The 23458-nt window shown below is 48.8% G+C and overlaps 1 pseudogene; it reads left to right on the top strand.

Annotated features, from left to right (window-relative positions):
• The first annotated feature begins 1499 nt into the window (after positions 1-1499).
• LOC139604249 (serine/threonine-protein kinase PAK 3-like) lies at positions 1500-21988 on the top strand (annotated as a pseudogene).
• Positions 21989-23458: the final 1470 nt, after the last annotated feature.

The following is a 23458-nucleotide window of genomic DNA, read 5'->3' as shown; positions in this document are numbered from 1 at the left end:
CCCTGAGATGGCTGCTCCATCTTCCCCACGGGGAACACTGTCCCCAGCTGAGCAGGGGCCTGCAGGACCAGAGCCTGTGGATGGCCTCCTGCCCAAGGTGTGGGCCGAATTTTTCAAATAACAATGTCATCTACTGGACCAAAGGTGGCCCTGGCTGCACCAGAAGCTGGAGGGAATATGCCAGCACCAGAGATGGCTGGTTAAAGAATTCATAGAGCAGCATCCTGCACGCCCTCTGTGCCTATGGTCAAGTTGCCAAAATCTTGGTGCCAGTACTGCAGCTTGTCCTCTGTAGCAATCTGAATTGCTGCTAGCATAGTCCAGGGTAAAGAAGCAAAAAGGACCTTTGCATCATCTCCACAGATGTTTTATTCAGCTGTGCAGGGAGATGTTCAGGTCCCAGCACCCACGCACAGAGGGTCTCACTTTGTCTCCACAGGGGCCTGGGGGCTGACCCTGATCTCGGGGCAGTACAAAGATAAGGGGGGCACTCAGGGAATAGGGAAGGTGTGGCTCAGGAACACAGGAGCAGACACAGGAACAGGGGAAGGAGCCAATGGGCTCTAACAGCTTTTTGAGGGAAGCTTCTCGTGTCTCCCTAGACCAGGGAATGGCCCCCCAGGGTCTCCACAATTCCCCGTGTTTTATATTATTAGGAAAGCTTCTCTGAAGGATCAACTGAATCAACACAAAATGACAAAAACAATCAAAAGCACTCATAAGACAATTGTTCAAAATGCAAACAATTCTGAGTTCCCAATGTGCCAACAGATTTCTTGGAGTGTCTTAGATATGGCAGGAGGGATGCAGGGTTTTCTTAGCACAGTTTATCAGGAAACTGAGTCATTCATACTGACCCTCTGGTCCATGGCCTCCTCACTGTCATTGTGCAGCAAGGAGGCCCAGAGGCTGCTGTGCTCTGGTCCTGTCAGGGATGAGAGCAGCGGCTCTGTGGCCAGCGCCAGCTCCAGCTCCAGCAGCTCACAAGAGGAGGCTCCTTCCAGAAGCTCTGTTGGCTGCAGTGTGGCAGACCAACAGAGCACACTGGAAGCCACCCCCCATTGCAGCCACCCCCCAGCTGCGCCCATCATCCCTGCAGAGCAGGACCTGCCCCAGAGGACCCGCGGCAGGAGCTCAGGACAGTGGCAGGTCCCTGTGCCCAGGGCAGAGTCACAGAACCTCTGCTCCTGGCTGGCACAGGGGCTGCTTACCCTGGTGTCCCACGGAGAGGAGGGACCCCGGGCCCCAAACTCTGCCCAGCCCTGCAAAAGGCCACCTTGCCAGCAGTGCTAGCAGTGCTAGCGAGGTTCCTGCAGCCATTCAGTCAAATAAGAGGAAACAAATGTCTCTTTATCTGACACAGTCTCTGCACACAGCTTTCTCCCCCTTCTCCTGGTGCCTTTCCCTGACTCCAGGAAGAGCTGCAGGAAATGCTGTGTGAGCCATAATAATGGAAGAGTTACTGATAAAAACACTGGGGTGATGCTTTCAGAGGAGTCATGAATGGAAGATTGACCAACCTTCCAGCCAATGGTATGCCAAAAGTTTCCATTCTTTAAATAATTGACTGCAATAAATTAGTAAAAAGAAAGATAAAACAAATTAAATCTCCCACAGCTGCTGGCTTTCCTCAGGCTCCATGGCCTATGTATTGCTAGACTTACTTCATTTAGGCAGAATATTAACTGCCCTGACTTGTTGGAGACTGACCACAAGGTCTCATCTGTGGTGAGCAGTCACTAAAATTAGCTCAGCAGAGGCATCTTCAGCTGTCCAAGTGTAGCAGAAATACATATTCTCTGCTTCATGACTGTGTGGCAACAGCTGCTGGTGTGGATTCGTCAGCGTTGCTTCATGGATTGCTCCTGGGAAGGAACTGTGTGCACAGGCACAGAATGATGGCTTCGATCTCCTCTAATTACTCCAATCGGATGATGGCCAGAACTTTTAGGCAAAAAGCATCATGACAGAATAATTTACAATATTCTCCAAACTACTCCTGTGGTTTTGATTTTCTTACTGATTAGGTTCAGTGTCTGGCCTCAAGAAATCAGTCCAGAAATAACAGGCAAACCTCAGCTTGCAAGTTAGAGTGCAAGTCTTTAATCTGCCATTTTTGCAGTATCTACAAACAACTTTTCAACATATTTGCAAAAAGAATCTCTTAGTTCTTGCTATACCTATCCAGAACCTGACTCTCTCCTTGTTTCATTTTGATTTGAGATCCAAGCATGATTTTTTTCTGGACAGGGAAGTAAGAACCAGCTGCAAGTACAGACTACAAGTGTGAATCTATACTGCAGGAACTGAGCTGTAGCTTGGAATTAAAGGCAAGAAGTGATGCCATGGTAAATGTGAACATTTAGTGCTGACACAGGAGCCTTCTGCAATGCTCCACCAACCCATGGTTCACCTTGCTACAAACTCTCTTTCTGATGTTACAAAGAGTGTTGAAGAGCTGACGATAAGTAAAAAAAAATAGCCAGAATGTTAATTTTTGTTATTATGGTGAACAATGACTATCTAATAATTCAGACCTCATAGAAGTGAGTATTCAGATTTCCACTTAGTACATGCTGGCAATTTTAATTTGAAATCAACAGGTTTATCCAAATCAAGTTATCCATAGGAATTAATTTGCTCTATGATCTAACTAAAAATGCCTCATTGTGTGATAAATTTAGTAGAATTTTGCAAAGTCAACAGTCCACAGATTTTCATTTCTTGTTTAGTAGCTATTCTGCAGGAAAGCTTTTACAGACTAATCAGTTTGGATGTAATTAAATCTAGCCATTTTGGTATTAGAACAAAACCATATGACTGCACAGCCTTTTAAAAAATATTTTAAAATAAATTTTCAAATCAACAGTCTGAATAGGACTCAGAATAAAAACTCTACCACACTTCAACTCCATTGGAAGATTCCCTTGTCACCCTGTGAATCAACTCTGCATTCAGAAGATTAAAAGTCCCAATTATGGTGGTATTTTTTGGTATGGTTAGGAATTGGGGAAGGGTCTTCTTCCTTCTCAACTCCATGCTGCAGTGCCTTTGGGATGTGGCCTGCTGGCCGTTGTTTGTGCAGCCCTGGTATTTCTACATGAGGCAGAAAGTGCAATTGCATTTCCAGCCAAAAGCCCATGAGGAGTGGGGCAGCCGGAGCTGTGCCAGACACAGGCCAGCAGCTGTGCCGCGAGAGGGTTTTGGTTCCTGCCCGGTGCAGCTGGTGCATCTCTTCCGTGACTGCCTCCCCTTCCCAGGTGCCCGGGGATAGCAGGTGCAGGGTTCTGCAAGGGCTATGGAACAGGGTGGGGATGTCTGCTGGCAACAGAGTGCAGCGGAGAGCAAACAGCCCAGGATGTTCCTGGAGTGTGTGACAGAGAACTTGTGACACAGCTGGTGACTGAGCCAGTGAGGGAAGGCACTGCTGGACCTGCTGTTTGTGAAGAGAGAAGGGCTGGTGGGTGACAGGAGGGTTGGAGGCGGCCTTGGGTCAGTGCTCACAAAATGCTTGTGTTTGATTCCCAGAGAAGGAAGGAGAGACGTTGGGGAAGTGTTTACCTGCAACAAATGGTGAATTTGTTAAGCTTTAACAGGCGGTGCTGAGTCATACCTTCCCTCACACCAGTGGTTAATGTGTGCAAGTGGATATCTTAGCCTTGAGAATAAAGACAGTGGGCCTACTGAGGAGGTAGCTGCAATGCATTCAAGGAGAAGAAGGCTCTTAACCATGGAAGGAGAATTTGAGGAATGGGATGTTCACCACATGACCAGCAGAGACCCTCAAGAGACCCCTACTCTAAATGTCAGTAATTTTGGGGAAGTGATTTAAACATGTCAAATACTTTGTGAGAATGTTTAGCCTGTGAGTTTGAGCAAAGTAATGAATAAAAGTAATGAAAGGAATGTCTTAGTTCCATGGATACACACACGTGGGTGTGCATGTTTCAGGGAAGTGATTCCCCACGCACCCAGCACTGAAATAAAGTAATGCCTCTTTTCTCACACTGAGCTGGCAGTGTGGATTGGGCCCTGCTCGGTAACTTTCATTTTGGTCATTTCTATTGAAGCATAAAGAATGGTTGAAATGAGATCTTTTCCAGCTGTTTCCATCTTGTTTACCTTTTGGGGGACCAAGGTTCTGTGCTGCAGGTGAGCTGGGTGTGTGCAGAGCAGTGCAGCCCCAGAAACCCCTTGGTTTGCCCAAAGGTTGCCATGCCTTGCTCCCAGGTGTGCCCAGCTCTGGCAGGAGAAGGAGCCCGCAGCGCAGTGGGCACCGTGCCCTGCCCAGCCGGGGCTCTCTGGCACAGAGCAGCAGCAGCGCCAGCGCCGTTCAGCTGCTCCTGCCTTGGCTTCCCTGGGACACAGGAGCCTCTGGAAATCAGCACCGCCAGCCGCGTTCCCAGCTTGGAGCAGCTGCTGCTGGCGGGCAGATGCTGCCAGTTCCACTGCTGCCAAAGGGGAAGAAAGGCAGAGCAGGGGAAGAGATGTACATACACAGCAGCCCTGGGAACATCCAATAAACATGCAGATATATGGGGTGATTTTTAGGAATTACTTCAGCTGCTATGCCAATAGTGCTTTCTCTCCTGGTTCTGTACAATGCTTTGGGCCATTTTCTTGGTCTGGTTTCCTTTGCTTGGGTCCCATCTGAATGCTCACTTGGGGTACAGGCTGTAGGTGCTTGGGGCACTCTTGGAGTTCCTCTTGGATCCCTTGAACAACAGGGTTTGGCCCATGGGGGGAGTTTGTGCTGCTTTGTGTCAGAGGAGAACTTCCGAGGCCATTTTGTGTTTGCTGTAGGGGAGGTTGGTTACTGCTTTGCATAAATTCACAGACTAACATGCTTTGTGATGCTTTGCTTTGTCATACTTTGCTTTGTGATATCAGGGCATGGTTGCCACATCGTTGTGGTGACATCAGAAGGTTGCCTTGTTGCACGGAAGGCCTCAGTGCCAGAGCAGCCCTAGGGCTTGCTGAGATCAGGAGCATCCTCCTGATTGTGGCCTTTGTCAGTGTGTAGCTGCACACTGACAGGAGTCTTGGCTTTTGTAGTGTTGGGGTAAACTTGAACAACAGTGCTACAATGATTGAGCAACTCGCTGCTGCAGTTTGCACCATGTATGGCACTGTTTATTCCGCCTATTTCATGACTAGCCTGGCAAGTAAGTAGAGGTTTCAACTCTATTTAGGTTAGGGTGTAAGCTAACCTGGCTTTTGCATGTCTTCTTGCTCTTTCTTAGTGGCTGGGTTGATTTTGAAAGAGAAAGAGCATTAGGATGCCAGTGGTTTGGTAAAGCTCCTGTCAGGGCGTTCAGCTAAAAAGGGGGTGCCTGTAGCCACAGGGGCAGCATTTGCAAGGGAACCTGCAGGGCTTCCGTTCCCTCCACGGGAGAGTCTGTGGCAGCAGAGTCTGTCATTTCCTCAGTTTGCTGGATCAAGCAGGACAACTTCCAAAATGCAGACTGGGAGGCCTTCTCAGAAGGCCTTCTAAAGACTTTGTAGTTCTCCCCAGAACTGAGGGACAGCTTCTTTTATTCTAAATTTTGTAATGAAAGGATTTGACTGTCTATTTTGACCCTTGACTGAGTGCTAAAATAGTGATTCCCTTTGCAGTGAAGTGCAAACTCTAAAGCCGTGAGTGTCTGCTCCTGAGCCCTGGAGCTGCTGCTGTGCTGTTTCACAGTAGAACTGCCACAGCTCAGGGGGATTTTGGGGAAGCTTTTCTGGGTGACTGTTTTCAGCAACTTAATGGGAATTAGTGCATGCAACTTCTGTTTTTTAAAAAAGTACCTGAAAGACAAGAGAACAAGAGCTGCTTTATCCGTTGAACAGAACAGAAGCATGGAGTGTTGAAGAACAATTTGCGTTTTCTTGATCACGTTTGTATTCATTTACTGGCTAAACAGGCCGAAGTGTAGGCACAACCAAGATTATTGTCCTGATCTCTTGCTGGCTGTGTGAAAGAAGTATGTCACGTGGAGGGATGTTGATAAAGAAAAATACTCTCTGTTTGGGTTGACTTCTTCTCTTCTGTGGGATTCAGCAGCCCAGGCAGTTTTCTCACAGCCCTTGTTCATTTTCCCTTGCCCACTCCAGATCACATGATCCGTGTATTCAGAGGTGCTGATCCTGAGGTGAGTGAGAAAGGAACATTTCATGTTCCTGGTGCTTAAGAATTGGAGAGCAAGCTGTGAGCTTGGCCTGTGGCAGCAGTGTGTAGAGGGCCAGCTGGGTAGGCTGAAAGAAAATCCATTTCCATGTCTGCAGCAGCAATAACAAAGGCATCGCTGGCTTTTTCCTGATTTTCCATTTCAGAACTTTCAAGGAATGAAAAGCTCATTTTGCAGAGAGAATGTTGCTTCTTGATAGTAGCCAGGGCATAATGTCTAATTCAGAACTATTAGCAATTCTGTTGAATTAGCCCATTTAAATTCAGTCGCAGTGACTTAGAATCCCATTGTTCTCAAAGTTTCTGATTTGTCCTTAGTACAGCTGGTTGTAGAAATAGAGCTGAATAGAATAAAGTGCTGAATAGAAATAAGGTTATAAATTATAGGTAACTTTCTGTCCCTCACACTGCTGTCTGTCCACAGATCACAGAACCAACAGCAGTCTCTCCTCTGGCTCCCTCTGCTCATGGAGAGGAGGCCAAAGAGGAGGCAAATGAGGTGGATGAGCGCCAGCCTCCAGCTGTGGTCACACCACAGCCTGACCATTCTGAGCCAGTAAGTGCCAGTTGTGTGTGCTGCTGTCTTTGGTGCAAGGCAGAGCTGCAAGTTTCTGACCAGCCGGCACTTGCTGTTGCTGGCTGAGGATGCTGAGTGCTGGAGTCCTGCCAGGACCTGGTGATTGCCCCCAGCCTGTGACAGCTGGACAATGGGCTTTGATCTGTCATGCTTAGGCAGCAGCTTCCTGGCATTTGGACAGGGGCCAGCCTGGAGCATGAATGCTGCCTGATCCCAGAGCAGGGAGCATGTCAAAGACACTGTGCTCAGCCTTGTCAGATACACAGGGGACACTGTGGCGTGGAGGGACCTGTCCCCCTGCACGGACTGGCCAAGTAGCTGCAGGCACAAAAAAATGCTGATCTGACCACACAAGCTCTTTGTGGTGCTTTGTCCCCACAAACTTCTTGGGTGTGCTTACTTGGGACTATTTCAGAGACACGCTGGGGATGTAGAGCTGCTGCTTGAAGTCAGGGATTTTGGTGCCTTTGTTGTCAGGTTGCTCTTCTGCCTCTTCAGGCAGAGCAGCCAGTAGCAGAGCAGATAGGTGCTCTGAGTCTGCCTGTTTCTTGGTCTTTGATAAGCTGCAAGGAGATGACTGTGTTGTCCATGAAGCTGGGGGGGGCCATTCTTGTCTAGTGTGGCAAAAGAAACAAAGTGAGTAGTTCTGAACCCTTCTTCTGAGGCAAAACCCAGACGCTGCATGTGTCTGTTGATACCTTCTATTGTGTAGTTTGCTTTGAAAACTGCATTGGAGCCTGGAGTGGGAGCAAAGCTGCAAGTCCTTGACTGCTGTCTTGTAATGCTAAAACCAGGATGTACACCTTGCAATGATGCCTGCTGTATCTGAAGTGAAATGGGCACCTTTGTGGCTGGGGAGCTGCGTGGGCCAAAAGGACGCAGGGCTGGCGGCCTTGAGCCGCTGAAGATGAGGCAGCGTGTGGCCAGGGGGCCAAGAAGGGCCAGGGCACGGTGGCCGTGTCAGCAGCAGGGGGGCAGCAGGAGCAGGGCAGCGAGCGTGGCCTGTGCTGGGCAGCGCTGCGGCCACCGCTGCAGTGCTGGGTGCAGCTGTGGGCCCTGGGAAGCAGAAAGTCCTTGAGGGGCTGCAGCGCGTGCACAGAAGGACAGGGGAGCTGGGCAAGGGGGTGCAGCACAAGGCCAGCGAGGAGGTGCTGAGGGAGCTTTAGCCTGGACAATGGGGGCTCATGAGGGACCTTCAGGCAGACTTCCATAGATCCCTGCCTTAGATCCAGAGATCCAATGCTCAGCACAAGGGCTGTTTCCCTGCCAAACATCCCTTCACTGCATCCAAGTGCTTTAGACACTGGAGTAGGTAACACTTTCATATTTTGTTTGTTTATTTGTTTGTTTGTTTGCTAGAAGGAGAAGCCTTGTGTAATTTCTCCTTCTCCAGGGAGCAAGGGAGCTTTTTCTCAATCTTTCCTGCCCTTTTCCAGCACTGGTGGAAACACATCACTTTCAGGTTAACGGCTCCCGTGTCTTTTGGCAGCCCAGGGAATCAGTGTGTGTTGTATTTGGGAATTGAGCAGGAAATCAATGCCCTTGCATTCCAGCTGGTGCTCAGAGATTAGAGGAGCTGGGAGGGGCTGGGCTGCATTTCTGATTCCAGCCACTTTAGCACCATCAGTGTGCTCGAGTCCAAGAGAAGAACTTGCCCGAGCACAGATGCACAAAGAGTGCAGTTCCCAGTGCAACGCTCTGGGTCTGATTGCATTCCATAAGGACCCACACGCTCCAGATTCCCCAAGAGTGTGGGTTACTGAAGCAACAGGAGAGCAAGTTCAGGATGGCTGCAGATCGGGGCACTGCTACCGAGTGTTGATGTGTGTAGCGACAGAAAGGACAGTATTGATTCAGGGTGACCCCCACGTGGTGAATAATGTGCTTTGACTCTATGATTTAGAAGGTTAAACAAATGCTTTCTTAAGCTACGTTATATCACACTAGTACTATATTAAAACTATACTAAAGAGATACTATACTAAAAAGCTACTAAAGAAAAACTTGTGACTGTCTCCAGACAGTCACGACACAGCTTTTATCTAATTGGCTAATCAAGCTAAACAACTATCACTAAAATCCAATTAACAAATCACTTTCAGTAAACAATCACTAGAACACATTCTACATGTACTAAACAACAAGAACAGCAAGAAGAGATAATAATTGTTTTCTCTTCTTCTCTAAGTTTCTCACTACCTCCCCTTAAAAAAAACCTAGGAGAGAGAATTATATCTCTCTGTGTTCAAAGAATGTAAATACCACAGTACAGTAAAGAGAGATTATAAAAGTGAGATCTGTCTGTCTATCTATCTATTTGAATCTTCCTGGCTCTGCTCCAAAGCAGTGGAAGATGCAAAGCTCACCTAAAGGCATCCCTTCAGGAGAGGAGTAGAGACAAGTTCCATTGACTGATCCTGAGCAGGCAGAGATGTTTCCCCCTCCAGAGATGGTTGTTTTTTCCCCTCATGTTTTCCTACTCCAGCCTTTTCTGACCTGAAGCCTTCTTTTTATCCTTTAAATTTTTGCATGTCCTAAGGGAGTGGAACTATCCCATGCTGTAGTTGGGGTCTGGTGACTTTGCCCATACATGCATTACATGACACATGGTTTCCTTCGCTGGCATCCCCAGGGCTGTGTAAGTGCATTTGTTAATGGGGCCTTATGAGAAACTCTGTTACTGCTGGTCAGAATTCTCAGTTGACAAAAGAGGGAGAAGAAACACCTTGGTCCTCCTCCATATACTGAGATGGCCATAGAGGTTCTCTGGCTTCCATCAGAGATCTTTGCATGCATCCTTATCTCCTGAATGACCCCATTTTCTAACAAGAGTGTAGATGTCAGGAAGGAGGAATGCTGGTGCAGGCCTGAAGGGAATGTGAACTCCAGAAGTGTCTCTCACAAGGAGTGAGCTCACCCAGGAAGCCACCTGCAGGGCCAGGATGGAGCTGTGGGACAGGGCGGGGTGTCAGTCACCACTGAAAGACAAAGAGGACATGGCAGAAGCAGAGGGAGGCCCTCACCAGACCCTTGAGAAATGCCACACCTTCCCTGTCAGCTGCCTGAGAGGCTGTTGGAGCTTCAGCCCCAGATGGCCCCTGATTGTAGGGCCAGGGTCACTTTGGAATCTGTGCCTCCCCACGGGCAGAGAAGGACCCAGCAGAGCAGCAGCACAGTGCTTTGGGAGCGTGTGAGCGTGTGAGCAGTCTTTGAGTCTTGGCCCACAAAGGTCGTACGGGAAGGTGAAACCCATCTTGTCTTGCTTTCTGTGCAGGTGCTTCTAGAGAAAGAGCAGGAGCAGACTGCCTTATCTGAGATGCCATGCCAGATTCAGGGAGAGCTGTTCCCTGCCCGAGAGCAGGAAGAGCAGCTCAGGCAGCAGGTGGAAGAGCCACAGGAGAATGGCCAGGTAAGCCTGACTGGCCAGGGGACAGAGGGAAGGGCAGGAAGAGGGGCATAAACCAGAGCTCCTGGGACTGAGGAGGCCAGGAAGTCCCACAGGCACTGAAAGGACAGAGCCTTGGAATCTGCAGAGACCAGCACCGGGACAGGATGGTTACAGTGGAAGCAGAGCTGGGGAGGGAAGCAGAAAGAAGGGGCTGAATAAATGTGATTTTGAGGCTAAAAGAGGGAAAAGCTGATCTTGATGGCAGCTCTCAGTCACTTGCTCTGCTTTTGTGTGTACAGAACATCAAGGCAGAGCCACAAGCAGAGCTGCCTGAAGCTCAGAGTGACATCATGGCAGCAAAGAGGAGGAATGAAGACATCCAAGAGGAGAAGAATCTCCCTATGCAGAGGGGCAATCAACAAAAACAGGTGAATGAAGGAATGGCAGCCACTCCATTCATGAAAGAGAGTCCTTTCCGTTGTTGTTTACAGAAAATTGATGAACAGGTGCAGGCACAGCTGCAGGAAACTGAGGCTAGGATCAAGGCAAGGAAGAAGAGGCTAGATGAAAAAATTAAAATCATCAAAGAGAAAATTAATCGCCTCCTTCAGGAACAAAAGGCTCTAGAAAAGCAAGTGAGTGAAACAGCAATAGCCACTGCAGTCACCCAAGGGGTGGTTTCTGCCCTCCTTGCCTTTCCAGTGCAGAGCAGCAGGGGGTGGGTGATGCCTCTGAGGCCATCCTGATGAGGCCTCTGTCAGAGCTGCTCTGAAGGGCACTTCCTGGTCTGCTGAATCTCAGCTGATGCTCTAGACAGTGGCATTACTCCCTTGGCCATTTAGCCAGCACTCATCCGAATGAGCTCCTGCTGGCTTCTTCCAGGTGACCTTGTTTCTTGAGGTGTTTTTGCAGGTGAACATGGTCACTCACATAGATCTGGAATACGAGCTACAAGCTGTCTGTATCCCTTGTGAATCTGCTCCTGTCCTTTTCTTTACTTTCTTCCCAGTCGATGACTCCTGGCTGACGGGGACAAGCTGTAGTCTCTGACTGCTTTGTTCTGTTTGACTTGAGGTGGAAGTGTTGCCATCCTACCTGGCAGCCTGCAGAGAGTTCCAGCAAATGATGGGCAACCAAGAGCCCCGAGGCTGGCATGAGGCCCAGGAACTGAACCCTCCAGAGATGCTGCAGGATGAGCACGTCCCGAGGAAGGTGCAGAAAAAGAGAATTTCATGGCAGGAGGTAGAACATTAGAATGAGGAGCTGCAAATGTATCTGCAGACCTAGGAGGAGGAAAGGAGTCTTTGGGAGGAAGTGGAGTGGTCGTTGCTGCAGTCATCCTTTAGAACAAGAAACTGGCTATGACCTCGAGTAAAACCAGCCTTTGGTTTTGACCATTTGGTTTCACAAGTGGACATCCAAAGCAATCCAGTTGAAGAGCTCTGCATGTCGCTGACAGCAGCTTCCTAAGGGCTTGCATTTCAAATGGCAATCTCTCTTGCATTTCAGGGCAATCTCTGCCACACCTTCCTGACATAAACTCATTTCTTGTCTCAGACCTACACCGACTCTGACACTGAAGCTGCTGCAGAAGCAGCAGTGCTGTCCCAAGGAGCCTTTGCTCTCCAGCTGAAGAAGTGGGGCCTGAGCACTTGGTTCACCTCCCGTGCTGACCCAGCTGCTGCTCAGCAACAGGAGATGGCGGGTGACTCCCTGGAGCAACTGAGTACGTCTGGTATCTTTCTTATCTGAGGGACAGTGTATTGTGTGCACGTGTCAGCATAGCTGTACCAAAGGGTTCTCCTCGGTTTAGTGTCACAGAAGTGCTGGCGTTGCTCCGAGGCAGCAAGAGAGAGCTCTGGGTGTTCCTGCTGCCTCTGAGGGCAGCTTAGACTGGCTGGAGTTTGCCTGGGCTTCCCTCTCTGCCAAAAGCAGAAGCAGGGATTGTTCCTGGATCAGCAGAAGGCTGTGACTGCTTGAGTCCTAGCCACTGGCAGAAGCTCTGCTGAGATCAGTCTCTAGGAGAACACATCAAGCCCTTTGTGATTCTGCAGCACAACCCAATGAATCTGCTTCTTGCCCTTAACAGCTGCCAGTGCTGTGCTCTCAGAGAAGATCTGGTAGGGTTGAGAAGAGAGCCCAGTGGATTCTGTGTCTACCATCACCTGTTGGGACAAAAAGGGCACTGATCTGCGCCTCGGTGTGGCTGATCTCAAAGCCCATCGTGTTGTGTCCTGAATGGGGGCAACAGCTTGTACAGGGCTGAGGCTCACTCTGGCTTCTTCCAGTCAGTGCCTGTCAGTGCTCATGCTTGGGCTTTGCCAGCCTTGTTGTGGTCGCTGCCCTGCCCCTGAGGGCTGGTGGGAGTGCAGAGGCTGGAGCCTTCCTTAGCTGGGAGGGTCCCGCTGCTGCCCGGCTGCTGCAGCGCGGAGCTGCCTGAGGCAGCAGCCCCTTCTCTGGGCCGGCTGCTGCGTCGCACGGCCTGGACTCACAAGAGGGTCAGCATCTCCTCTGGGCAGCTCTCTGTGTCACAGGGCACCTGAGGAGCACTGCTGTCCTCTGTGCCCATGCCCGCCGTGCCGAGTTGGGAGGATGGGGACGTGTGCGGTGCCGAGAGGGCGAGTGCAATGGGAGCGACTGATCCGCGCTGTCGGGGTGGAGAGAAGCGGCGTGGTTCTTCACGCGGGGCACGGGCAAGGGCGTCTTTGAGCTCAGCCTGCTCATAAAGGGTGAGGGCCCTGATGCTGAAAGCCCCGTCGGGATTGCTTCTAGCATGAGCTGCTCTGGTTTACAAATGCAGAGGCATTCTTCTGGCAAACTGCTGCAAGCTGGAAAAGATGGGAACACTTGGCAATAATTCCTCCTGTTCTGAACTTGACATCTGTTCAGAGGAATTGATTCTAGATGTCCAGGTGCATTTAATCTTAGCAAGTAGGAAACCTTTTCTAAATCTCACAGTGTTTATTCCCAAGAAAACAAAGGCACTGTTAGTTCCAGCTCTCCTTAATGTTTCTAGATGACAAACTTACTTGCCTTGGTAGGTGTTCTCTTCTGATCTCAGTCTCTGAATGTATCTCCCTGTGCTTCCCTGTGTGTCTGCTGTCAAGAGGTCTCTCACTTCAAAGGATGCTAGAAATCAGTCTCTGTGCCAGCCACTTGTGCTGTGGACCTGCTGTTCTTTTCTTGTTGTTCCAGTTCCTGTTCCTGTTGTTGTTAGCCAGCTGTCCACAAAGGGAGGGCTCAGAGCCCCAGACAGTGGGGCTGCCTTTTGTATCTCCTAGAAGCTGGGATCTCTGCTTTAAAGTGAACATCTTGCATTTTGTTTCCCTCAGGGAGAATGGTGAAGATGGAAAATCCTATTATAAAATACATTGAACTGGAAAATATTGGCAGTGGGTGAGTCCAAGCAATGTTAATTTTACCAAACTATGCATCAGGTGTTTTGCTGGTGGAATAGGTATCAAGTGTGAAGTCAGACAAGCTGCAAATGTGTTCAGGCACTGGGCTTAGATTGTCAGTGCTGATCAGAATTTCTAAGTGTGCTCAGAAGGCATTGTCAAAGACATCTCCATGCTTCCAGTGTCCTGCAGGTCTTAGGCATTTACAGCACAGATCTCCTGCGTGGGCTGGCTTTCACTGCAAGATCTAAATGGCTTCTCCTTTCTCTGCTTCTCTTTTGTTTCTAGAACTTTTGGAGATGTTTGTAAAGCACTCGACACTGCCACAGGAGGAGAGGTAAATGTCAACAGCACCTGCAGACTCTGCTGCACTCGAGGGCTTTCCCCTCTGGTGTGAGCTGTGGCTGGAGCTTTGGGCAGAGCTGTGCTGAAAAGGCACAAGAAGCACAGACTGGTGCCAGCCCGCAAAATGCATTTGGGACTTTGTCCTCCTCAGCTGCCGGAAGGAAGGCACGGAGGGCAGCGGTTCCTTTCAGAGAAGGACGCGCTCACTCGCTCTCCATTGCTGAAACAAAGGTGGTGCCTTCGAGCACCTCACTGCTCTTTGGGGCTACAGCTTCAGAGTCCTGAATTCTCATTTCTGGCTGCCAGCAAATACATCTGAAAGTTACTGGTGGTTCCTTAGCCACCTGCTGCACTTGGGAACTGCACACAGGGAGAGATCTGCAAGGCGTCCCTGAAAGCCCTAAGCCCTGCCCATAGCCCAAGATGTATCCACAGAGTTTTAAGGCATGGATTGCTTCTTCTGAGTCGCAAACAAAGCAGCAGAGAGTGTGGTCAGAGCTTTGTGGGTGATAACTGAGACACTGCTGTTACCAAGTGGTCAAGGCAAAATGTCAGTGGCCCCACGTGTCCTGTAAGTGGCTCCCAAGGGAGCAGAGAAATGGGCTGTTGGAACGTCAGTTCCTAATTACTGCAGTGCCTAATCGCAAGGCAGTTTGGCACAGCTCAGCTGTGTCATTGCAAAATCACTCGCTCCATGTGTCTTGTGGTCTCGTGCCACCAACCTCTCAAGTTACTGATTTTCAATGTCATTTTAGGTGGCCATAAAGAAAATACATCTTCAAGGACTGAGGAAGAAGGAACTAAAAGTCAATGAACTCATGGTCATGAAGGTGAATAGGAATCCCAACCTGGTCAATTGTTTAGACAGGTGAGTTGTGCTTTTGTCCCATGAATGTTTGTTCACATATTGCAAACATGCAAGGTAAAATCCCACTTTGGTCACTGGCAGAAAATAGAGCTGTAATTATTGGCTAATTATAACTGCTCTTTTCATCTCCAGTGGATGGGAAGAGATTGCATTTTGTCTGCATGAGTCTTCGCTGGCACATGGTATTGGAAAATTGTTCAAAAACCCGGATGAGTCGTGTCTTACTAAATCAATGATCTCTATATTCACAGCCACCACTTTGTTTTGGAGCTTGATTTTTTTCAAGTGTCTTCTTAGGTCCAGGTAAACTAACAAGGATTTCCCTTGGATTGTTGCCACTGTTTTCCATTGCTATGCATGCCAGGAAGACTAGGTGCTTTTTTCCAGAAACACCATGCGCGACAGGTTTTTTATCTGGGCTGTTACTAAACTGCACATTTTGCTTGCTGCCCATCTAAGACATCTCCTTTTTCACAGCTGTGCCTTTCTCCTTGAGACTGCACAGATGGCAAACAAAGCACAGCCAAGAGGGAATGTCTATTCCTTTATTTTGTCTTTGTCTCAAAGGGACCTGAAAAGAAGAATCAACCTGTCTTTTCCACACAGCAACCTAGCCATGTACATTCATCTCCACGCCCTTGTTTCCTTCTTTCAGCTACCTTGTGGGTGAGGAGCTCTGGCTGGTTATGGAGTACATGGATGGAGGCACTCTGAGCAATGTCATCAGCAAGACCTACCTGTCTGAAGATGAGATGGCAGCCATCAGTCGGGAGGTCAGCAATCCCATCCGTGTTTCCAAGGGCTTGGGCAGGATTGTCTGGGAAACAGGGGCTCAGAGCTGGAGTGATTTCCTGTGCCAAGCTTTGTTTCTGTGTTGCTGCTATTCTATGGGCAAGTAAAAGCATCTCAAGTGAAAGGCCTGCCAGTGCCCCTGCACTCCCTGTACTCAGTGCCAGTACTCTTATCTCCTGCTGTTGTATTCTCGCTCTGTCTCTTGTATTTGTATTTGCTGTTCTCCACCTTGCCTCTCTAAATGTTTGCCTGGAGTCTGTCTTCACTGCATTCCTTGCCTGTAAAAGCAAAGGTGCTGGTGGCAGGATTTGAAATGATCAGCAAAGAAAAAAGACTCATGTCTCACAGTCCTCAGCTGAAAAGGATAGTAGTGCAGCCAAAATGCTCTTTGCTCCCAGAAAGTGACTGGTGGGATACTTCCAAGCCTGTGCTGAGGCCAGCAAGAAAATCTTTGTCATGCAGCCTCCCACCCAAAAGTGATCCGCTTCACACCAAAGGGAGGGACTTTTCCTTTCAAAACCCCTCCTTTGTCCTCTGCATGGAAAAAGCACGTCCACTGCAGCAGGAGTCATCCTGGCTGGTTTGCAGGGCACAGCCTACAACAGCAGGTGCTGTTGCTCTTTCAAAAGCTGACGTGCCTTTCCTTAGAAAGGTCCTGCTCTGCAAGTGTTGGAGCAGCAAGCTCTTCCTCTCAGTGGCCATTACTGTTCTGCCATTACTCCCCATTCCCCTGGAGAGGGAATCTTTTAGATTCTTTGTTTCCTTTCTTGTGTGATGAAATCACATCACTCATTTTTGCCCTCCTGTTTCTGTTTTCTCGCTCAGTGCCTGCAAGGACTGCATTTTCTGCACTCAAACCGCGTCATCCACCAAGATGTGAAGAGCTGCAACATCCTTCTCAAAACCGACGGCTCTGTCAAGCTGGGTCAGTATATTCTTGGTCAGGTGCAGCGTTCCAGGGATGTGGGTGTGGGGCTGCTTGGAGTGACTGCCAGCTCCCCAGAAATGGTGCTGGTGGCAGTGCAGGGACCCCTGCTGCGAGCTGAAGGCACAGTTGCAACGTGCACAGAGGTATAAGGAACCACAAGCAGTCAAGAGTGGCGTTGCTCTGTGTGTGTCCCTTCCAGACAGAGGGAGCTACAATCTAAAGCTTCAGGGGCATAAAGTCCACTGCTGTGAGCAGCATTAAGAAACCTGGGTTTTTTTGGAAACGGCCAATTCCATACTCCCTTGGCTAAAGCCCCAAGGAAATCGAGCGTGCACAGTTCTCCAGGAGATTCAACAGCACATTCTTAGCCTGAGAGTGGGGAATTCTTTTGCTTGGTTTCCTAATTGGAGCTGGCTTTCATGGTTTGTTGTTTTCTCCACAGCTGACTTTGGCCTCTTTGCTCAGCTCACCCCTGAGCAGGGCAGGTGGAGCTGCGTGGCCGGCACTCCTGGGTGGCTGGCGCCTGAAGTGGTGACAGGTCAACCATATGGCCCCAAAGTGGACATATGGTCTTTGGGAATCGTGGGCATCGAAATGGTGGAACGAGAAGTTCCTCACTGGAATGCAACTCCTGTCTTGGTAAGGTGCAAATACTCACTGATCCCACTGTCTTTCTCACCTGTCCCATGTTCTGTGTGCCATTGGACAAAATCCCATTGCCATCTGCTGGCACCACTTCCACCAAGGTCTCCTTCTAAAAATGCCCCTGCAACACATCAGCATCTGCTGTAGCTTTGGTTGTATCAGAAAGGGAAGTGGCAGTTCAGAAACCTAACCAGTTCAGAAACCTGCCATTTTGGCCTCCAGCCATGCCTGACATTTCTCACTTGTTTTTTGAACAATGTTGGAACTCTGTTTCTGAAGGACAAGAATTTTTCAGTGGAGAGGGTAGACATGTGATAAATATCCTGAGAAATGGAGGTTAGACCTTCCCAGTTTCAATTTTATAGAAAACATAAGAAAAAAAGGAAAAAGAAAAGTAAACAAAAAAGAAAAAGAGAAAAAACCTACTACCAAAGCAATGCCCAAGCAGTTCTGCTTGCTTTCTCATTTTTTAAACACAGCTCTTCTCTTCCATTCTCTAGCATCTTTTCCAAATGCTGTGGGTCTTTGAAACTTTCAGGCTTTCAAGTCATCTGTACATGGTTCAGTCATGTGTGTGGGTGGCCTGGATAAGTTTAGGATGTGTTTTTCTCCGACTGCAGTTAGAATTGTTTGCCAAACCCTTGGCTGTTTCTTGGTACTTTAACAAGTTGATGAGCTTGCAGGCAGGTGCCTGGGCTGGGATCCAACGTGGGCAGTTGACACCGGTGCTGTGTTTCTTTACCACAGGAGCAGGGCCATCCCTGGCCTGCACAGTTCTAATGACAGGGAGGACTCCAGCTCCCCACCATGGCCAGTGGCTGAGCTCAGCTGAGAGTCAGGATAAAACCCTCTTTGTCACCTCTGGTGATGTGGGAAAAGGAAAGAAAGCCGCATAAATTATTTGTACACAAGGGGAGTGCATTGCCATTTCTGGATTTGAAATTCTCCTTTGGGTTAAAGAGGATAATAGCAAAGTCTCTTTGGTCACCATCTATTTCAGTGCCACAAGCACAGAGTTATCGTTACAGTGGTGGGCATTTTTATGGAGACTCCAAGGCCTCTTGCCATTCATATTTTTGTCTATTTGAGATGGATTCTGCAAGTTGAGGTTTGAATAGTTCCAAGTTGGTGTCCTATGTTTCTAAATACCATCTTGCAAAAGCAGAATGAGCTCTGTCCCTCTGACTTGTCAGCATGTTAGAGCTTGGTTCCACACGAACCACACTGGATAACGATCAGCCAATGTCTTGCCAATCTACACTGTAATTCCTTGGCCTGAGGAGTATCAGAAAGACCTGCTGAGCTCCATGGACACTGTCAGCTGCATGGAAGTGAGCATCCTTGGCCTTGCTGAAGAAACTGGAGCTCAGCTTAGGTTAGATGCTCTTGAGCAGGAGAAAGGCTGGGATCGTCAGGTGTTTCCAGAGGCCGGCGTGCCCAGAGGGACTGAGCTCTGGGGAGCAGCTGGATGTTTCTGCACATCATGGAAAGGGATTGCCAGACAGCTCAAGCCTCACCACAGGCAAACACTCCCCAGCTCTTCTCAGGCAACATTTGCTTTGGGTTTCAAGTTGTTCCCACTTGTCTGTCTGTGAAGATGCCCCTAAAACCACAAGGCAAGCCTCTCAGAACTGGTGTTACATTTCCAGAAATGAAGAAAAGAAGCCCAAACACAAGAAAGTTGCTAAGGCCTGGTTTTTAGAGAGGAACTTACCCCACTGTGCAGTTTCTTCTCACTGGGAAACATGCTTCAAACTGGGGCATGAGGGTGTAAAGGCCACAGAGTCTCTTCTGCTTCTTGTGCAGTGCTGCTGAAACACTCAGTGATCGTGTTTCTCTCCTAGCCCAAGCCACATTCTGCACGTCACCAAGCCAGAGCCTGGTGATGTGGAGAGCCTGCCAAAACCTCCCATTTGTTTCCTGGCACTTTCTGGGATGGGCCTACCATTAATGCATTGACTTGAGTAGCCAAATGAGTAGAGGGTGACCGTAGGGATGGAACCTCTCCTTCTGATTTGACCATGAAAAGTTTTTCTTTTCCATGTAAGGAAAGCAGAAATTTTCAGGCTGCTGAGAGACAGAGCTGCAGGTGGCTCCTGTGTGTCCAAGGAGGCGTCTTCATCCCAGTACATTTGTGCATGCATCTTAATGTGTCTGTGTTGAAGATGAGATTCCAAATGTTTGTTTCCTTACCTGAGGAACACCTGGTGGATTTCCTTTCTTTCCTTCCAATTCCCATTGTTTTCAAGAACAAAGCAAAAAGCTTGATTAGTTTTGTTTTATGGCAGCTGCTCTTAAGGGACCAAGAAGCACTGCAGAGATACTTTTCCATGTACTAACCCTTGGATATAGTAGAGTTAGTATAGCAAAGTCCTTCTTCCAAAAAGCCTCTCAAGCTGGTATGAATCTTCAGGGAAGGAAATGTGCTTGTGGTGACGTAGTTCCCACTAACTAGGTCAGTCAATGAAATCAGCTGCCAAGGCAAGATCTGTGGGATGTTGGAAAAGCTGTGGCTGCATTGGAGTTTGGGTTTTTGGTTGGTAAAGGAAAGTCATCTCTGTGTCTCTGCCAGGGCAGAAACTGCCACTGCAGAGTGGAGCTTAATCAATGGGACCCAAGAGAGCAGTTACAGATAGGAAAGAAGCAGGTGTAGCCTGGTGTCTCCTTTTTCCCCAGCCTCAACTCCTGATAGCCACAGGAGGAAGACAAAAGCTGCAGCAGCCCAACCTATTCTCATCTTGCCTGCGTGACTTCCTGAGCTGCTGCCTGCAGAGAGACGAGGCGCGGCGCTGGTCTGCCAAGGAGCTCCTGCAGGTAAAATGTGAAGGGGCTGCAGGTGAAACAGGGTCTGAGGGCCGGGCTCCTCCTCCACTCAAGTCCAAGGCATCAGATGAGCCCCCTTCCTCCTCACCTCCACTCTTGGTGCTCTTCAAATGAAAACAGTGAGGAATCCTAGACTGGGCTGGGCTGGCAGGGCCCTGTAAAGGTCCTGTGGTGCAAGTGTCCTGCAATGAGCAGGGACATCTTTAAAGAGATCAGGTTGCTCAAAGCCCTTTGCCATCGGAGCTGGAATGGTTGCAGGGATGGGGCACCTACAAGCTCTTGGGGCAAGCTGTGCCAGGGTGGCACCATGCTCCAAGTAAACAAGTTCTTCCTTAGACCTACTCTGATTTGATGCCCTTTGTGTTTAAAAATATTTGTCCATATCCTATTGTAACCGACCCTGTTAAAGATGTCCCCCACTTTCTTCAAAGCTACTCTGAAGTCTTGGAAAGTGGCAATAAAGTCTCCCTGGGGCCTATTCTTCACAAAACTGAATAACTCCACCTCTTCTCCGCATTTCCTGAGCAGAGAGGTGCTCTGTCCTCTGACTGTTTCTGTTGCCCTCTTTTCTAATTTGGTGGAGTGTTCAGTTTTATCCAATGGCAAAAGAATTGAAGCAGAGCAATGCAGGGTACAGAGACATGAAATGGTGGTGGAGGAACCCAAGGAAGCCAGTCCCAGCTGAGCAGTCAGAGATTTGGCTGTGGCAGGAGGGGCTGTGGGGGCTCACTGTGAGCCTCTGAGGGGCCCTGGTTTGTGCCCCCCAGCCCACCCTTGGAGGTTTCTGGCACGCAAACAGGGACAGCTGGGAGGGACTTGTCCCAGCCCCATCTGCTGCCTGGCACGCTCAAGCAGACGGGAACTGCGCCAGGGTTACTGCCAGGTTGTGTGGCAGAGAGGGAACTGCAGGACCCAGTGCCACTGGGCTGGCCCTGCTGGGAAGGAAGGTGCCATCCAGCACACGAGGGGCAGGGCATGGAAAGGTAGACATTGCTTTCTGTCCCTGTGGGAATTAGCACAGTGCCTGTCTTTCAAAGACAGGGACCTATGTGAGTTATTGGAGTTTCCTGAAAGGAAGATAACCCAGGGACAGAAAGCACCATTTCTAGAGCACTGACAGGGCAAAGATCCCAACAAGATAAAGAAACCTGAATAAATGGATGAGTGGGATTCTGGGCCAGGTTTGCCTGTGATGGCAGGGTCCTGCACATGACTGCTGGTAGCAGATGGTGCCATTGCTCCTCTTTCTGGGTCTTTTTAGGACCCAGAGCAATCCCAATTGAGCCTGTGAAGTACTGAGCTTGGAAAGTAATGGTTCACTCTTCACTGTTCTTTGTCTTTTTGTTGTTTGTTTGTTTGTTTTGGTTTGTTTTTTAATTTGTTTGTTTTCTTTTTTTTGTTTTTGTATTTGTTTTTGGTTTTTGGGGTTTTTTTGTGAACAGCATCCATTTGTAACATCAGCTGAGGCTGCATCCACCCTGAGACCACTCATCATCTCAATGAAGAGGAGGATGGAGAAGCAAACAGTGCTATAATCATATCAGGACCATTTTCTCCATAGCCATCTTAGAGTAGGATTTAGAGTAGGACTGTAGAGTAGGATTTAGAGTAGGAGTATGTGGAGAAAAGACAAAAGACTGCACAATTCAATGTGAATCAAGGACAAGCCATTTATTGTGCTTCTAAGCATAGTTTATAATTAGTTCCTATCCTAAAGGTTTCTATAGACATGCATTGTTTGGTTGGTTGCTGCACTTTGTCCAGCATCTCTTGACTGGTAGCTCTATTTTGTCCTGAGGCAAGCACGCATCTTTTCCTTAATCTAATTGGTAGATGCTGTAAGGGTCATTTTATTTGGGTTGCTACCCCTTTGTCTGTCAGCAACTCTTCTGCTTCACCTTTTTATCCACAAAGTTGAATGCAGCTTTATTAAAAACCTGACCTAGTTCTAGAAGGTTAGTTAGTTTAGTTAGCTCCAGAGGTTAGGCTGGTTCATTTAGTGCCTGTCCATTTTTCTGCAAATACCACCCTACAGGATTATAGAGTAGGATTGTAAAGAAATAAAGTTTCTGAAACTTTAACTCATCTGGAAGAATCCTTTCTTTCTCACCCTGTGAACAAGTGAGCATTTCCTTCTGACTTGTCAGCTGTCTATTAAAGGTGCAAATGGCTTCTTTGGTGTTGTGAAAAGTACATATTACAGGATAGGCTCTTCACAGATATTAAAATGAACATATATATATATATATAAATTAATATACTATATGTGTTATGTTATCTTAGTCAGTAGTACTGTATTTTTTTCAGTAGTGTGGTATGTTGGGGTGTGATGTCATGGTTTGCCTCAGATACCCCAGGTTCCTCCCTGATAATTCCCTGCCAGGTGTGTCAATCATCCCTCCTTTCCACACCCTGACCCCTGCTGAGCACTGTCTGTCAATCCTGGCATTCCAGAAGGGCGGCGAGTGATTGGCAGAATTCAAAAGATGCCCTCCCCTCCTGGAAGGACATTGGGCCATCCAGGTGTCCTCAGTCCCTTGAGACTTCCCCGCCCCGTACCTGGCTGGTGGTCCCCCGTGTTCCTTCCCTCACCCTCTCCCCCGGCTAAAAGGGCGAGCAAACCATGCGGTTGGGAGTTCTCCTGGAGCTGTTGATGGATTCAGAGGCCTGTGGGCCAGGAATAAAGCTCTGGATCGAAACCCTCCATCAGAACCAACTCCTTTCCTTCACCTCGCCTTAAAGCTTCTCCACCAAAGGTAAACCTGAACTCCTGCATGCCTGGACTTGCCTCCAAGCACCCAGCTGCAGCATCCAGCCAGCCAAAAGTGTCTCTGGGGTAAAATTCCACAGTTGCTGCCATTTGGTCAAGCAGCAAAGGCCAGACAAGCTCATGTACGTCCCGTCCGGCTATATTCACAGAATCACAGAATTTCTAGGTTGGAAGAGACCTTCAAGATCATCGAGTCCAACCCATGTTCTAACACCTCAACTAGATCATGGCACCAAGTCCACATCCAGTCTTTTTTTAAACACATCGAGGGATGGTGACTCCACCACCTCCCTGGGTAGATGATTCCAGTATTTGATCACTCTTTCTGTGAAAAACTTCCTCCTTAATTCTAGCCTGTATCTCCCTTGGCGCAGCTTGAGACTGTGTCCTCTTGTTCTGTCTGTTGTTGCCCGGAGAAAGAGACCAAGTCCCAGCTCACCACAGTCACCCTTCAGGACGCTGAAGAGAGTGATAAGGTCACCTCTGAGTCTCCTTTTCTCCAGGCTGAACAACCCCAGCTCCCTCAGTCGTTCTTCACACGGCTTGTGTTCCAAGCCCCTCAGCAGCCTCGTTGCTCTCCTTTGGACACGCTCAAGCATCTCAACGTCCCTCCTAAACTGAGGGGCCCAGAACTGGACGCAATACTCAAGGTGTGGCCTCACCAGTGCCGAGTACAGGGGAAGAATGACCTCCCTGCTCCTGCTGGCCACACTATTCCTGATACTAGCCAGGATGCCATTGGCCTTCTTGGC

The sequence above is a fragment of the Agelaius tricolor genome, unplaced genomic scaffold (assembly GCF_023055355.1).
Source record: "Agelaius tricolor isolate 1412-34295 unplaced genomic scaffold, bAgeTri1.0.p SCAF_48, whole genome shotgun sequence".
In the NCBI taxonomy this organism is placed as follows: Eukaryota; Metazoa; Chordata; class Aves; order Passeriformes; family Icteridae; genus Agelaius; species Agelaius tricolor.
This window is presented reverse-complemented; position numbering and strand designations above follow the sequence as displayed.